This window comes from Cuculus canorus, chromosome 2 (genome assembly GCF_017976375.1).
Source record: "Cuculus canorus isolate bCucCan1 chromosome 2, bCucCan1.pri, whole genome shotgun sequence".
In the NCBI taxonomy this organism is placed as follows: Eukaryota; Metazoa; Chordata; class Aves; order Cuculiformes; family Cuculidae; genus Cuculus; species Cuculus canorus.
Window position 1 is genome coordinate 143,403,353 of NC_071402.1, and position 17,953 is coordinate 143,421,305.

Consider the following 17,953-nt stretch of genomic DNA (forward strand, 5'->3'; position numbering starts at 1 on the left):
ATTCTCCTGCAGACATCATGAAAGGCATCTGTTCAACAAAATTCAGGTTCCATCAGAGACTGGAAGAACAGTTATTGCATCTTGCATGTAGCTCATACTTGGGAAAAAACAAATAACACTATGTGCAATTTCAGGACGATTTTCACATCTTTTCTAGGAGTCAAACTGCGTCTACATTATCTTCTTCTAAGTTAGTTGAAGGTTATTGCACCAGTTGTTTCTTGTAAGATCAAAACTTTATGACAGCTATAGGACCTATGACCAGACACTGAAAGACAAAAAGATTTCACTGGGTTTAGAACTCTTCTGCATACTTTTGTATCCAAAGTAGAATTGTGCAGTGTCCTGCTATTCCTGAAAGACACTATGGTCAACCGCAGAACTAGCAGAATATGAGTGATACCGGGCAAATAAACCTGGTTTACAGAGGAGTTGAAATACTGAAAATAACCCACACAATTCGCACCAGGAGAGATATAAGTAGCTTCTATGAAAAGCAAATTAACTATAATCAACACAGGAAAAAAATGTGTCTGTACAAAATTGATTCACCAAAAAATAACAGCTCCTTCCCTAGGTCTTCTGTGATTCAACATCAAGATCTACATTTAAGTAAAAATGCCAGAGTAATTTAAAAAAAAAAAAATCCAAGGAAAGGCAGATTTAATTTTCACAATATTTTTAAATAGAGGAGTATAAATGTCCTCTTTGTATCAATCCTGCTATTATTTCTATTTTTTTAAAAAAAAAACAACCCCAAGCAATGCAAGCAGTGTTTTAGGGCTACAGAATAATTTATTTCTATCTACAAACATTTACATAGTATGTCGGAAGTTGATCATGGCTTAGATTTTATCAGCGACTTACTCTTTGTTGTAATTCCATACATCGCCTGAGGAAAACAAAGGGCACAGAGTGGGCTATTTCTACAAGCTGATTACGAAGACAGAAACAAATTGTAAGAGCTAGGCCTTGATTAATGCCTGCTACAATATAAAAACTCATGCGAATCATTACTACGTCAAAAAAAGTAGACCATCAGTAAATGCTATACCTTTCCACAGATGCATTTTTTCACAGATTCTTCAGGGTGTACCTCAAAAGCCTACCTTCTCAGCTCTTCCATGTGGGTGGCAGAGGGCTCACTCAGCTTAGTTTTGCTGTGCTGAAATGATCCTGCAGTACTACGATGCCATGAGCTGGCAAGGCAGTAGGTGTTTAATGTTGCTCTTTCAAAGCATATTAAGAACGCTGCAACTTTCTTGGCTCAGGAGATACATTTCCAGCTGCTGCATGGCTCTGCCAGCATTGCATGAGGACTACCCCATGTGCTCACCCTTTGTGCCCGATAATGCACTGAGGTGAGGATGACCAGATGACAGCTCCCTACTTAAATGCTGGTGCACAGTTAGGATCAGTCTGTTTGCAGTAGCATGCTCTTAGGGTCATATCAGAGCACACTCTAACCTTTCAATAAACACAGTTAAGGACTGCCATGCTGCTTATCTCTGCTACAGCAATGCAGAAGCCTGGCACGTTGTTCCTTCTGGAGAAAGCGGATGTTCAGGACGTAGTTGTGAAGAACCACTGAAGCTGTGAAAGGAAAAGCTAAGGAATATCACACCAGGTACACAAATCCATGCGACACGAAGAGTATCTCATGAAGGCTGTCTCCTGCTATGAGAAAGCCAAGGACAAAACTAGACCTCTGGCTGCTTTGAAGCCACCTGTTTGTATTGGAACAGGCTGAACAATTCACAGAGTCAACCTCATGCCACGTTTTAAAGCTGACATCAGCAAGCTATCAAAACTGTCAGGGGTACTGGGACTGACTGATAGCAATAGGATATCATTCAATACCAGAACATCTATGCTACGCAGTCTATGGCAGGAGGAAGAGAAACCAGCAGGAATCCCTCACCTGGCCACTCTGATAGGGAAGCCTCCTCTGGTGAGTACTGTTCTTTTATCATAGTGGAGCAGATGGTCTGTAGACCCTCATGGAGCATGTGTCTATTTTCTTGCTACTGTGGTAAAAGGGTTTCCATGATGATGCTTGGTGTTTTCTATTTATAACTTCCTAAGTGGTATGATAACATATGTAATGACATATAATGGTAGATATAGTATACGTCTGGTGTTTAGAGCTAAAACTCTTTTTTTTGCCCTGCTATCTGGATGTTGCTGTATTGGGCAGATGTAAGCACCTAAATAGCCTTTTGAAAGTGGGAAAGGGAGGTATCACTCGAAAAACAGTGTTGTGAAAATACTGTTTGGTTCTTCCTTTCCACAAACTTCTCCTCATATCTTTCTGTCAGCTGTCAGCCATAACAAATCCTTACCACCCAAGTGTTGCTGGGGAGGTGGATCAGGACGGGCTGAGGTGAAGGAACTGTTTAGGACACTGCTACTGTAAAAAGCAAAAGCTTTCAAATCATCCAGTTGCACGTCTCTCTCTCTGTTTGCCTTGGGTGAAACAAAATGGCACATATATTCCTCCTCTTTTCTCTTCAGAGCACCAACTTCAATAATACTACCGTATACTGAAAATATATTTGAGAATTGTAATAGTGAGGCATACTTTCAGCTTGCTAGTTTAATAGTTGGACTAGTATCCTGCTTCTCAACAGAGAAGGACAGGGAAGTGAGTGTAAAAGCCTCATCCTGATCTTGCAGCTAACCGGCCAAAGACCTTCTCTGTGGCCCAAGTGAATGTCAGATGGGAGATACTGAGTTAGGTCCTGGGAATCATCAGGAAACAAACAGCCTTCCCTGAAAACATGCTCTGACAGCACATTCCTGCATTCATGGCACTTGCTTTACAGCTTGCACTGAGTGTAGGTGCTGTGAGCAGTTGCTTCTCACCCAGACTATGGAGTCTGGAGAACAAAGACTCCTGGGAATAGACTTCTGGGAACTTCCTATCCTACAAAAGAGCTAATGCCTTGGCATTTGACCTTTCTGAGTTGCTAGAGGATGGTAGGAAAGAAAAACTGGAGTTGAAGTCAGTGTACACACCTCAAGTTAGTTATCTCCTTACTGGAGGAAGAAGGACCTGGTAAAGTTTCAGCTGGTAACCAGATTTTATCAGAGCAGTGAGGGTGGCTCAGCCAGTGGGCGCAGCAGAGGTGAGCTCTGTACTTACTGCTGCTGAGTTCCATGGCTTCATTGCCAACGGGGAGTTCTGCAGGCAGCAACACTGCTGCTACCAGCAGAGCCCTTTGCTAACATCTGAGGACCTCAAAAGTAGGATTGAGAAAAAGGCAAGTGACCTAAAAAGGAGTCACATACCAGTATATAGTCAAGGTGCTCTTTCCTATTATGATTACTATTTTCCTGCTGTTACCAACACTGACGGGTATGGGCTAGTATCACTGAACAAACACTACAAACCCCAAACCCGATAGGTTTGCTCTATTGCAAAACTGTTGGCAGACTGTCAAATATATTACTAGAAACTGCCAGCCCCAATAGTGTTTTCTACACCCTAGCCAGTACGAGATCAGTAACAGTGCTAATCATGAAAGTAAGGAGAGGTCATAAGAGAGCAGTAAAACAAGGGAAACTGTGAGTTTTGCCTGACATTCCTGTTGATTCTAGATAGTTTCCGCTAGTAATTTCATAATGCATCATGACTTTCCATAAAGCAGAGGGCCCAGCACATGCATAAAGAACTTGTGGAATTCTTGCCCATAGGGTTGAATGCTTAATATAGAGAAAAATTTTGATCTATGGAAACAGAGGCTGAGATTGCAGTAGGGGACAATTAGCTGTCTGGACTCAGATATTACAGGTTATCTGGTAAGTCCCAGTGTAGTGCAGATAACTGTAACCTCCAGACATCAGTGGGCAGGCCATGTGGCTGCCCCAGTAGCCTCTTTAGCTGCTGCTTAGTAACTCTTTAGCTTCAGTAAAATAACTCTAAACTTTTGCCAGTGTGAAACTGGGCACAGGTCCTGGCAGCTGAGTTCAGGGGTTATCTACACTTAGCCCATGAATATGCTGACTCTGCAGGAGCCTAGCTTGATTTGCAGAAAAAAGGGACAGAGATGAGGTAAATTAGACTCACACAGCTGCATCTCAGTATTTGCACAGCAGAGCAATTGATTTTTCCCAGATGCCAGTTAGTAGGAGCACTGCAGGAACAGGACAAAGCCTGGGAGAAGAGAGGGCTTCTATTGCCTCTCAGCAGCCTCCTCCAACCTTCTGCGCTCAGCATGAAGTTGAGAGCAAAAGGTGAAAGACTCTCCAATGTTTCTCTGCTGGAAGGACACTTATCAGGAGATGTGGTTTATGCCAGGGCTGAGGAGGAAGCAACTAGGAAAGAAGCTTCCAGACAGCCAGTATAAACGATCCCAAAGAGCAGACTTTAGTCATATCAGTTTAGATCATAGGAAACAATTTATGAACCTATCATGTTCTGTTTTCCACTAGACTGAACACTGAGTATACAGACAGTACATGGTCAGGTTTCTCCGCCAACACGTGTATACATATCACTTGCTGTGATGGAAGGTGATGGGCCAAGCAGTCAGATTTCAGATGTGCAAGGGTATAGGGCACAGAAAAAAAACATGAGGATGATACTACTTAGACAGTGAAAGGTTTACTGAGTTAGGAATAGGCACTCAGACTTTTAAAAGAGAGGGTAGAAAAAGCCACATTTATTAGTTTTTATACAAGGAAGTAGCATAGACTTTACAGAATTAGGAGGAAAAGCCCATATATTTTTAATGAAATATTTTCTGTAGATTTAGCCTGTAATGAAACTTTGGAATGAGGTCCATCCAGCCCTTGATTGCTCATTTATAAGAATTATGAAGAATTTATAAACAGACCATGTCTCATCTCAGGCAGTGTACTTTTCTGTCTTTCATTCAGCCACATACAATTATAATACATTCAGGTTGATCAAAGATGTATTCTGTGGCATGATCAATATGCATGTTGAATCAGCTTTAGAAGGAAAATGCAAAGTCCAAAAGCTGTAGAAACAATAAAGAAAACATCACACTACCAGAAGGTGACAATTTTTATTTTCTTTTTATTCATTCTTCAATTTATCCCTTGAGTTCAAAAAGTTCAAGCATTTTCTATACTTTTAATACTTTTGGACTTCGGCTGTAGCAGAAAGTAATCTGTCATGCTTTACAGAGTGACTGAATTCTGGATGTGTGCTAAACTTCAAATATTTAAACAGTCAATGTAAAATTCTTCTTCTGACATCTATTAGTAAAACAATAGCTAATGATTGAGTACGCAGTGGTGAGAAGTATCTGTGTTCTTAGCAAGTGGTCAGATTTTATCAGTCTTTGAACAGTTTTCTTAAGCTTTTTCTTTCTTTCCTCAAACAAACCTGTTTTTACTTGGATTCAGTCTCCACATCACCACTCAAGAAAAATTAAACTAGACAACAAGTTTGGAGTTGCAAATATTCCCAAAGCAATTTAAAAACAATGGAAGATTATATCACCTGTGTATATATGATCTGCTTGCCAGGATCAGGACACTGCAATGAGCCCAGCAGTGTATGTGATGTCTAGGGAAAATGTCATCCACTGCCCAAAGCTGCTGGTTCCTGTTTCACGTACACAGGGGTATTATTAGGTGATATAATTTTGATGATGTAATGTTTGCAATTTTGTATCCTGTTTCCATAGTTTTGGTGGTGGAATTCCTAGGCTGAAATTACCTTTGCATGGTTGAATTAATCTCTGCCATTAAAAGAGGTTGTTTTTTCACTTGTCTGCAGAATCTGAAATAGCAGCTCTCCAAGCAGATGGTTACACTCTTTGTCATAAGACAGAGATTCTGACTGACATATTCTATTTATGAATCAAGATAGATTTTGGTGCTATTTCTCATATAAATATTCCCAGAAGTAAAGCTTCATTTACATAGTTAAGAAGGAGAAGTTCAAGCTACCCTAAGAGCAGACGGCTGTGGAAATTAGAGTATTTTCCTACTGATGTAAAACTTACCAATTTCTTGTTGTCTGCACAACCTGCATTGGTCTAAATTCATTCTGAGTGAGGACTGCAGGAATGGCTCAAGCTGACCTAAGGCTGTGCTTCCATTGATGGGGTGGACTCCTTCACCCCCTTTGGTTATGTGCTCCTACCACTCCACCTGTGCCAACTTTTCCCATCTAGTGCAGTCATTTGCAAGTGAGACCGACTTGCTGATCTGACAGAAATCTTTCTGCAAGGTTTGTTTTCAACCAGGAATGATCAGGCTGCAGTGGGAGCTTGTAGCTGTGAGTGGGAATAAAATCCCCACTTTTGGCAGTGGAGAGGCTGCTGCAGCTTGTGGAGCGCTCCCTGGGTGCCTGTGCTATGCAGGATACATTGAGACTGTTTGGGCAACTAATAAAGCCACCCCTTAGCTTTAGTCAAAACAAGATTTTAGGAGCTGCACAAATTCTTTTATTCATGTTGTAACACTTGAATTGTGTAACTCATTAGTATTGGCAAGTACATTTCTCTCCTGAAAAAGCACTGCTAAGGAATAATGGATTAGGAAGGAGGCCTTCATTCTGAGAGCAGAGAGAATAACATGATATGCTTCCTAAAATATAGACGGTTATAATCTCAACTTTTGCCCTAGATCTACTAAATGTCTTGTACAAGTTAATAATTAAAGTATGCTTTGGTTTTGCTTAAGAGTCTATAACATTTAAAGACTGTAGTTCCCTGAGCTTACCTGCCCCTTTGTGGTACATATGAGTGTCCGAATTACACAGCAAGATGAAGCTCATTACAATTGTACTAGTTGAATTGAAAGGATATTCTTACTAATAGCTACACATCTTAATTTGGCACATTTTTATGCAAGGAAGAAAATACTCTCTAATGTTATATCTTGAAAGGGTAAATCCTGGAACCTGCACTAAGCCTGATTACTTATACTGGCAGAAGGGCCTTTCCACAGGAGCCATGAGGAGAAAATGAACCTTTTCTATGTTGCTAGTATAGTCTCAGGACTATATCAGTTTGTGCAGCTAATCTACTACAAGTCCATGGAATTAGCAAGGGAATGGCTGGCAGATTTGGGCTGCTCTGTTCTCCCTAGGAGTAGTAACATCTGGCAGAGTGTGCTCCTGCACTGTCTGCTCCTAAAGCACAGAGATCATGTACAATCTCCTTTTGCTGTTCCTCAGATGTCACAGGCAGCACAGCAGGGCCATGCCTGCAGCTCGTACTGAAGAAGCGGTAGAGTCTGACTGAGTTTGCCTAGAATATGATCTTAGCAGACAATGCAAGTTTAGAATACAAGTAAGCTTTGAAGAAGTAGCCACTATTACTTATGTCTGTAATATGGGAAGTGCCTTTCACGTCGGCTAGTAGCCATCTGCCAATGTGCCCCGCAAACAAAACTTATGGTGTCTAAAAGTCAAAAGGAAGTTTTCTAATGTCAGTTTTTTTTGTTAGTGCTTGTAAGACCAAACCCAGCACACAGAGCTAAAGTTTCACACTATTTCTGCCTCACAGTATGGCTCTCTAGCAATGTCTAGCTCTTTCATGATGCTTTCCATCACCAGAAATGTTCTTTAAAGGAGCTTATTTTCTTGTTCCAAATTTACAGATGAAAAAAGGAAAGCAATAATAACATAAATACATAATGAATGTCACTTTTACAGGTCAACCAGCCAACTGCCTAAAAATTGAACCCTGGCCACATAATCCACCATAATCTGATATAGCTGCTAGATTACTGGACCTTCCCTGTGTGTACTCAACCAGAGTGATATAGTTATTGTTTCTATGAGAAGTCGTATCTCACGAAACATCCTGTGGCCATGCTCAGGGAGAGATTACTTATTTTAAACAGAAAGGTCAAAATAATAAGAGGCTCTAAGCATTTTTAAGAGCTGTTGAATTGCACATGTATTCAAGAAAACACACTGTTATAGAACTCATGCTCGCTTATTTGGCTAGAAATTATGTTGTTGCTTAGATTTCAGGCAGGGGGAGTTTCTGACGTGTTCAGACCTTTCTACCTGACTGAAAAGCCTCTCCTGTTTTCCTGAGTAGTCTCCTCTGTATTATCTCCCCTCCACAAATTGTCCTCCAAAATCACCTTTGTATCCTGACTTTAAGCCACAGGTCTCCCTGAAGATCCCTTCAGCTGGGTGAACTCTGCCAAGACTTCCCTGACAGCAGCTCTACCTAATTCTTTCCTACATTTATGTATCTTTGTACTAAGAGGCCACTATTTTCTGATAAATTACATCACCCTTCCTAGAGAAGTACAGGGAAATAGTGGAGTATCTCAAATAGCTCAAGATGGTGACTTTTGTGTTATAATTAATAAACTAGACTCGAACTATTTCTGAAAATAAAGAACTACATGCTATTTCTGCCTATACAAGTCTATGAACACATCCTGAAAGCAAAACATTACGTAAAAATGCTTCCCTTTGTATTGCATTGTGCATTCTCTATTCAACACAATGTACTGAATCAGATTAAATGAATAAAACCTTACTGAAAATATATGTTTGCAATTGCTTGTTTGGTGAATCTGGGAACACTACGCAAGGTAAGGTGATGCTTCAAAAAAACACATCTGAGACCAAATTAAAAAAAAAAAAAGAAAGAGGCAAAAGCAACAGTAGACTGTAAAAAAAAAAAAAGGAATTGCATGCGAAGAATCACTGCAGAGTGTAAAGGAAACAGGGAAGCGGAGTGCATGATATATGACAGGAAACCATTATGTCTTAGTTCTGCTTATACAAAAATCACTGTTTGATTTATTAGTAGTTCCTCATGAGCAGGACCAAACTCTATATAAGTGAGTAGAGAGTGAAAACAAGAGGCCTGGTACTGGACTGCTAACAATTTACATCCTTTCATGCTCAGTGTGTGCGTTCAGGTATTACAATGTATACAGATTCAAAAAACAAAAGCTCATGATTAAATAGTTCTATAAAAAGTTGCTAGATTCCTGGAAGACAATTTAACATCAAGGCCTTTTTTCCCCTATGCCAAAAAAGAAACCCCAAACCTAATGATTTCTTAATACTATGTAAAGAATTTCTTTAATTTCACAAACTACAGTTGCATGTAAATGTATTGAAACAGACTATAAACCTCAGAATGATCTGCAAGTGAACAAACCCTTCACATGAACGTTGTGCTGACATCTCAGTCAAGAGCAGAATAATTTCACTGATCTTAACAGGAGCTGAAAAAACACTAAAATGTGAAGTGATCATAACTCTCTATATTCAGTAAAAAAGATGAAGAAGCACCATTGTATTGTCTACTGACAACTGAATAAAACTACAGATCTGAAATTCGCAGAAAAAAATAAATAAACTCAAAAGCTCACAAAAGCCCAGAACACCTGACTGCTCCTGGAAAAGCCAAATAACAGAGTTTGTTGAAACGCAATATCAATAGTTATTCATGCATTGTCAAGTATAGGTCAAGACAGAGAAACAGGTTTTGCACCTTGAAAAAATATTTTGTTTGAGGAAGGTGCATAGACTATTAAGAGGTCACAGAAAACTGGAAATGAGTCATACCGTGGTACCTTAAAATCTCCTGCCACTTACTGGGGTGAATATGCTGTGCCTCCTCAGCTCCCACTATAATGGAGATGATTTAAACCTGTATTATCTTCTTAAAACAACTGTGAATGCAAAAGATGTGTAAGATCAAAGGATCAAATATATCTGAGAAGATCTGCAAAAGTGCTTCCAAAGCTCAGTGTGCTTCTAGGACCTGAGGTGGAAAGCTCAAATGACAAATGGAAACTAAAGGCTTTAAAGTCCTTAGCAAATACTAAATATCAATTAGTAATTGAAACGCTTGTGGGAGAAACTACTTTGACACAATGGATGGTGGATGGTGGAACAAAAGATCTTACAGGTTGAATACAAGACCTTGGGGACTCCAGTAGTATATTCAAAGACTAAATGACGGATCTAAAAACTGTAACTTCATTCAGGTTACGGGACACACTATAAACACAAAGTTGAGCAGACGAAACAAGAGAATCAAGGGGAAGTATTACAGTGATTCAGGAAACCCAGTGGAAAAGTAATCTTTTCAAACCCATGGGAAATGAAAAACTATGTGTAACTATATATATTGTATAACAGAGGAGGATTAGGTGAAAGACAAGGAATAATCCTCTCATGCCAGGAAAATTCAGTCATCTAATTCAAACTCCTGATCCAGAAGAAAACATTTTGGTTTGTTTGCAAGTGTTTTGGCTTACGTGTTGTTATGAGGAGATGACAACAGATTATATTTAACTTTGCCATTCAGGACGTAAAGTCTGATCACTATTTGGAGACAGATATCACCAAGAAAAACTCAATATGTTACAGGGAAAATTCTTCCCTGCATAAGTAGGGCTAGTTTTCTATTTCAACAATTTCAGAAGCCATGTGATTTTGCAGAAATGAATGCAGTTGGACCCTGTTTTAATGAAGGTCTCCAGGCATTTGTGCAGTGGAAATACAGAAATAATAGGAAATCAGTACCTCAGCTTGGTATTAAGGAGGCTTGCTCATTTACTGGCACTGTTTTGTATCAAATGAGAAGTAAGGAAAAAGATATGAACATAAGCTGTAGACTCTCATTTCAATTTTTGCATCAGTAAAAGAGTATTATTAGCATCATTACATTTTCATTGTGCCCATCTATGTTTTGGCTTCAGTTTCAAATGGAGATTTTATTTGCCTTGCTTTCTCTTCTAAATTGGTCTTTAAGGTTGATGTATTACACAGTTTCTGGCTTCTACCTCAAAGGGCTGCACTTCGGTGGTTGCTAAAGAGCCTCCTACAAAGTTCACAGATAAAACTGAGAAAGGGATTATACAAATATATTATAAAAATAATTGGATTTTTTTATGATAGACTTGATGGCAAGAACTACTATCTACACCTCTTCTTAAAAGTGAGCTGCAACAGATAATCAGGATGCCCAATAAAAAGTTTCATAACAATAGCATATTGTAAATGCAAGAGAAATGTGATGCAAGTGCAAAAGTTACTCAACCACACCACTGCAAATCCTCGCAAAACCCTGATGTGTTGCAGTTTTTATAAGGGAAGACCTAACGATGCACAATGTTTGTTATTATGCTGCCATAGCCACCTAGTAAGGAACGTGCTTAAGAGAGGGGTGAACCAAGCCGGCACAGTTACACTAATCTTGGCATAAGCCCTCTGTTGGACAGACAAACAAGGGTCCTTTGCTGAGTATGCCTGTGGATAAAATAAGCTGTTCTGTTGAAGGAGAGAATTTCTTTTTAATGGCCATGCATTCACAATGATGCCCAGACTTTGAAGGTACTCCATCTGCTGGAGGTATTGCCACAGACAGATGGCCCATAGTGTGCCAAATGCCCATTTCCACTGCCTTCTTTTGCCACATTCATGCTACCATAAAGGAGCTACTAGGTGGCTTCTCTCATAGGTTTTCACTTTCCTGTCTTATCAGCTATCTTGTGTGTTGGGGCAAACTTTGAACCACATGGTTATTATGACTATTAGCATTAAGCCTTTTCCTGATTGGAAGTGCATTACTTAACAAGCAAACAACAACAGTGTAGGATTGGGAGTGGGCAATGGACTACTTGACCAAGGTGATCAGAAGGACAATGACCTCCAAGGTAAGTTACAAGAGCAAAAACAACTATTGATATTGTCCTGGCTGACAAGAGCACTATGAAAAAGTCTTATTGTTAACAATTGTATTCAACAACCTTATAGAAATGGCAAAAGGAGAAAGACCCAGTACCTAAAAAAGAAAAAGACAGGGTACTTAAAAGAAGACAAAAAGGTAAACTAAAAGGTACAGTGTAGGCAAAATGCAGACCTTTTATAGACACCAGACTTGAAGCTTGGTTTAACTGTAAACCACCAGTCAGCAGCAGCTTTCAAAAGATTCAAAAGGCCAAAATGGGTAAGCAGCAAGATATACAAGATTTTAAAATTAAGACAGCATCCCTTGTGGCAGTGAAGGCCAGCAGCTTTATGGGTTGTATTAGGAAAACCATTACTAGGCAGGTTGATGGAGGTGATCCTTTTCCTCTACTCAGGCAGAGGCCATACTGGAGTGCTGGATCCATGTCTGGGCTCCCTAATATCTGAAGGACAACGATTTAATGAAACTAGTTCAGTGAAAGGCCATGAATGTGATGAAGGGTCTGGAACATCTTTCATATGAGAGGAGATCAGGACACCCGGAACTGTTTAGCCTCGAGAAGAGAAGGCTTAGGGGGTATTATCAATGTTTATAAATACCTGATAGGAGAGAATGGAGAAGGAGTCAGGCTCTTCTCCATGGTTCCCAGAGACAGGACAAATGGCAATGGGCATAAATTAAAATGAAAAAAAAATAAAAATCTATCTTTCCAAGCTCACTCTTGAATTCTGTGATTCTGTTTACAAAAAAGTCCTAAAAGTCCTAAAAGTCCTAAAAGTAAGGAAGAGCTCTGATCTGCCAGCAACCACTCCAGAATGAATGACAGGGCAGGATTTCAAACAGATAAATACTGGTTAAAATGTGGGAACAAAAGGGCAGGAACAAATAGGCAATGGAAAAAAGTAGAAAAATTCTAATACATAGGTCTACGAAAATATCAGCTCAAGGCTAAGTGGTGACCAGTAAAACAAATAGACTGTTAGAAAAATCTTAGAAAACACTCAGAATAAAACAGAAAACATCACACTCTCTAGCTTAGGGACACTCATTTTTTTGTGTACTTTGTTTTGGTCTAGTCTTCTCATCTGATAATGGATACAGCAGGAAGGCAACTCCACAGCAAAGTGCAAATAAGGTAATTAAAATTGTAATTGCTTCCATATGAGGAATGATTAAATAGATCAAAATTCTTGTGGCTGAAAAAAAAACCTTTGGAAGGATATTGTAGAGATCTACAAACTCACGTGTGTCATAGAGTAACAGACAGTTGCTCACCACCTCATTTAGTCTGAGAATGGAAATCAAATGAAAGTAGCAGGCGGAAAGTATAAAACTGAAAAAGGAACTGGCACTGGTGCAAAGATACCAAATTCCAGAGAGACTGATTCTTCATCATTTCTCAGGGTTCCTGGCAAGTTCTGTTGCATTGTATCATATGATATCTGGGCAGCCTGATCTAGTGGGACGTGTCCCTGCCCATGGCAGTGGTGTTGGATCTAGATGATTTTAAGGTCTCTTCCAATCCAAACTATTCTATGATTCTATGATTCTATGATATGTAGTTGAGGTGGGTGACTCCTTTGTCACAGAAGGTCCTAGATGACATATGTTAGTTTGGATTCAAAATATATGGATGAGAAATCACGTCTATGAAGAGAAATATAGCTATTATTGAAGAGAAATACTGTTATTACATATGAAGACACCATCAGTATGGGCTCAAAAAGCCCTGGGTCACAAACTGCTGAAGTCTGCAGTAACCTTCTGGGCAAGTATCAATGCCTGCTTGTCCTGTTCGTATGCTGTTGCCTAGGTAAAGCTACTCACTGCCACTGGTGGCAGATGGACTTTGCTCTGACCTGATAAAATGGGTTGCTGTAGCAGACCTTGATCTGCACCCATTTGAATTCACATTTCTGCATGCATTTCTTCCAATGATTGTTACAGATTTAATACAGACTGTTGTTTCGTTTACTTGGCAATCCTTGCCTTGATTTTGTGCCTCCGTCCTTTGCCCATCAGATCCTCTAATTTATTAGGATTGCTACACACGATGTGCAAAGGGCAAGATAACAGTGGTTACTTAATCCACTGCATCTCGTTCTAACAGCTAATCCTGCAGCCACATGCGACCTAAGGCTAGACGAATCTGTAATCCCCTTCAGAAGGGATTACAGATAAGATGGTCACACAGCGGGGATGGGGTTATCCCTTCCCTTTGCCCCTTAACATGAACCATATTAAAGTACTGAAAGCAATTGGAGAAGGATAAATGAATATGTTCTTTACTAAATGCAGAGTCATGCCATTCCTTATTTTCTTCCCTTGAAATGATCATTTAAAGTACACCCTCTTTGTAAATAGAAATCTATTCTTTCAGAACAGCTGCTTTCTGAGAAGGAATTGGAGCTGCCGTGCTTGTGCGAAACACAGATTTTCCTAAAGAAGAAAGGCACTGCACATAGATGCATGTCTACTGCGTCACTTTTAGCAAGTCTACTGTATTCCTAAAATGCATCTTTACCTCTCCCACCAACAAAAGAAATCCAAAACAAATCCTGAAGTGGCCTTTGAAATACTGAGGAACCAATGTGGGAATAGGATGCTTTGGAGATGTATACCTACTTTTTATTGCATTAAGACGCAGAGGAAAGGCTTCATATCAACCTGGACTGTCAAATATTCCGTGATTTTCTTTTCTGTCTTTTGAGCTCAGTGATAAACATACTATATATATTGTGCTGCATGGGATACAAACTTACCTGCCATTGAAAAAAGAACAATTCATAGCACCGACTGTTTAGTATGTTCATTAAATGCACAGGAAGTGCAACTGTGGGAAAACTCTAACATCCAAACTTTGTTCTTACTGGGGCCTTTGAAACCTGCTGTCTCACCATTTTCATTGTTGATGTGCAGCAGATGATAGATGTACTTCAAATATCAAAGCTGTTTTCTTATTATTTAAAATGTAATTAATGTTTTGTAAGGAATCTGACAATACTAAACAGGAATCTACTGATTATTGTTTACCTATTTCAATGTTTGCTTTAGAGACATTTGAAAAAGAATATTTAGGTCATCTAGTCTTAAAGACTGTCCTTGGTTTAAAGGTTCATGACACGACGCAGAAAGACAAGCTGTCATTTTTAAGATTACTACTTGCATTAGTTGGGATTAAATGATTCATCAATTCATCTGAACAAAATTCCGTGTAAATAGGTGGCTAATCATTTTTCACCATTTTCCTGCAGAGCAGTAAGAGGTGGCATCTCTTGAGTGTTACACCTGGTATCTAGCAAAATAGCATTTCAAAGCATGCAACTAAGTTTTTCATATTATCTTCACAAGCAAATTATTCTAGCACAAAATCAGAAATCTACTCCTGATTATTATGCAAGATTCAGTTAATTATTATGCAAGATTCAGTTAAACCAACTCCATGTTGTTTTTTTCTCAAAAAATACTGGTATATCACTCTCATATACAACTATAGCTTTTAAAGTGGTCGAAATACTATTTTCCTTGTTCTCCTCCAAATAGCTGACTCCTGTCTGTTACAACCCCAACACTGTGTGTAAACCCCTTTTTAAAACAGTGTTGAATACAAGCAGTGTATTTTAATTGCCCAGGGCTAATGTGCCTGCAGTCCTAAATTCCCCTTACCATCTACAAAACCCAGACAGGCACTCACAGAACAGATGGGAGTGCCCAGCTTTAGCTGCTGTTGGAGGGAGGAGAGAAACATTATTATGTAGTTGCTTCATAAAAATAGGCTGGATTCTTTAGACAAGGAGAGGCCAACCACAGCAGGTTCATTTACATTGCAGTGTGGTCTCCAGAGAAATCCTGCCTGGAGTTCTGGGACTGCTGCAGCACTTTCACTCCTTGCTATCTTTTGCTGAATGTGAAATCATATGGATATGCTCACTGTGTTTAAGGATGTTAGACAGAAAAGGAACCTCCCTGAATCTGACACACACACCAACAGTCAGCTCTTATCAACTTTGCAAATTACTGCATGAAGAAGAGAAAAAGAATGAGCATGTGTATGTGTGTCATTTCTGCTAGGAGGGACTGGTGAGCCTAGTGACCATGCTTGTTTCACTGTGAATCATAACCTGACTCACTGCCACAACAATATATGGGTCAGCCTTGCAATCTGGGAACAGGAGAGCAGGATTAGTCTTTGCAACACAAGATGTGTAGCTTGCTGTCCACCTCCCTCAGAAGCGGTTGAGCCTCTCAGCTTCTGCTGGACAATGTGTATAGTTGGCATAACTGAGAAAATCTCTTAAAAGTACCAAAGAATCAAGGAGTTTGACACCTGGAGACATGCCTACTCCTGAGATTTTTTGGTACTTAAACAACCTAAACAGAACCTACACATTTCAAGGCCTGGATTTACTTGTGATGGCACTAGTGAAGGGAGAGGGGGAAGGACAGCCATGCAGTTATGTAGCCATTTTCCCATCATGAATTTCACAACTTATGCTAAACTAGGCAGTGCTGGCAGGGAAAACCACAAACCCTTAGCTCCCTTTGTGTATCAGCCCTTGCTGTTTCTGCAGTCTTCTACAGCAAATACCATTATCCCCATGTTAAAGCTGTGGAAGCTGAGTCAGATAGTTCAAGTGAACTTACCAAAGGATCCCAGGTGTCTTTCAGACACAGAATGGGACTAAGGGATCCCTTTGTTGTTTATTCCAGGTTGTTTCTCACATTACTGACATACTCATCTCTGTTGCTCAGGTTGCATGGCAGACAGTTCAGCAGGAATAAACTGGATGTATGTCCTAGCCTTCACTTACTCTCAGTGGTTGCCTAAGGGCACCGTGCTATACAACCAGTCTAGGGTCCCCTAAGGACACACGAAGTGCCATGGTTCTTTCATTATAAATCCCAGCCTTACGGGATCAAATGGGATAGTCAATGATAAAAAGAAAAAAAATCCTCCAGCCTTATTAAAGAAATGGATTGGGTGAGTTGTCAAGAGTAACCAAGGACTCCTCTTGAGCAGTGAAAAGCCTGCAAGAAAACAGGCAGACACTCATGAATTACAGCAGGCTAGATCTGTCCCAACTCAGAGATGGCTTCATTGAAGAAATCCTACAAAAGCTTGATAGGAAAATTAATGTATCTTTTGCCTTGATTATTGTACATCTTTGAGTGAATAAGTAGTACTCTTATTTTGAAGGAGCTACATCTGAGCTACTTTTATATCCACTACCACTGTCTCCTGTAACAGGGATGAGAAATGCACAATATGGCCTGGCTTTCCAGAGTTAAAAGAGATGGCAAACAGGTTGACTGCCACAGATAGATGCAATCTCAGAGAAAGAAGACTATGTAGTTCCACCTGGAAGAGGACAACACAGAGAAACACCTGTTCTCAAAGAGTATGCTCAGGAAGCTCTAAAGCATCATATCCATAACCATGAGCTACAGGACTGTTCATTTAGGGCAGGTTTTGCCTCCTTTCTTGTGTCTAGTCATCATTAAAGGATCTGAATGCCATCCCAGCCAACGCCTCATTTTGAGTGAGATGTAGAATTATAATCTGAATCAGGACTAATATTCATATTGAATGGTTTGATTCTATGGCTACAATGGCAATAAAATAAAATCCTAGAATACAAATACTCTCTGAGTTTATGGGATTCGGAATCCTTAGAATACTTTGCTGTTTGGGAACACCATCGAAATTTCAATTCCCGACCTGTTCTGTGCCAAGATCCCACAGCTCCTATACATTTCAAGAAAAACTACAGAGTATAGACATACTGCTTTCTTATATAACTGCAGAGCATGATCTGAACCATTAAAACTAAGTCACACCTTCAACAAATCTCAGAGTATTATTATGAAACAAACACAGTCCTGGTATAAACACAGCCAGCCATTTACACATGTTTAATTAAAGAATGGACCTCCATAATTTAATAGGATAATTATTGTTCTCATCCTGGGAGTCAGTTTTCTGACAGAGAAGAGACAGGAGAGCAGATCCTGAAGGTGGAATGAGCAAGGCACCAGAGATGTTTACCACACAAACATGAAAGAATAGCTACCATGATGACTCTAACTCAGTTGAAGGCAAATGCCCAGCAAAATCAGGACTCCACTAGAATTGCGCCCACTGCAGCCAGCATTCTAACAAAACACACCACAGCTGTACCCTGTGCAAACTGCTGATACAGCTTGATTTCCCATTTGGTGTGACAACAAAAGAGCCCAATGCCGTTCATACATTCTACTGAATCAGTCTTCGGTGATGAGCAGAGGCTGGT

The 17,953-nt window shown here is 39.8% G+C and overlaps 1 long non-coding RNA gene across 1 annotated transcript; it reads left to right on the forward strand.

The window, feature by feature from the left end:
• Positions 1-894: 894 nt before the first annotated feature.
• Positions 895-17,398, forward strand: LOC128851510 (uncharacterized). Its single transcript, XR_008448876.1, has 3 exons — positions 895-1,951; positions 12,740-12,798; positions 14,044-17,398. It is a non-coding gene; the product is annotated as an uncharacterized LOC128851510 (long non-coding RNA).
• Positions 17,399-17,953: the final 555 nt, after the last annotated feature.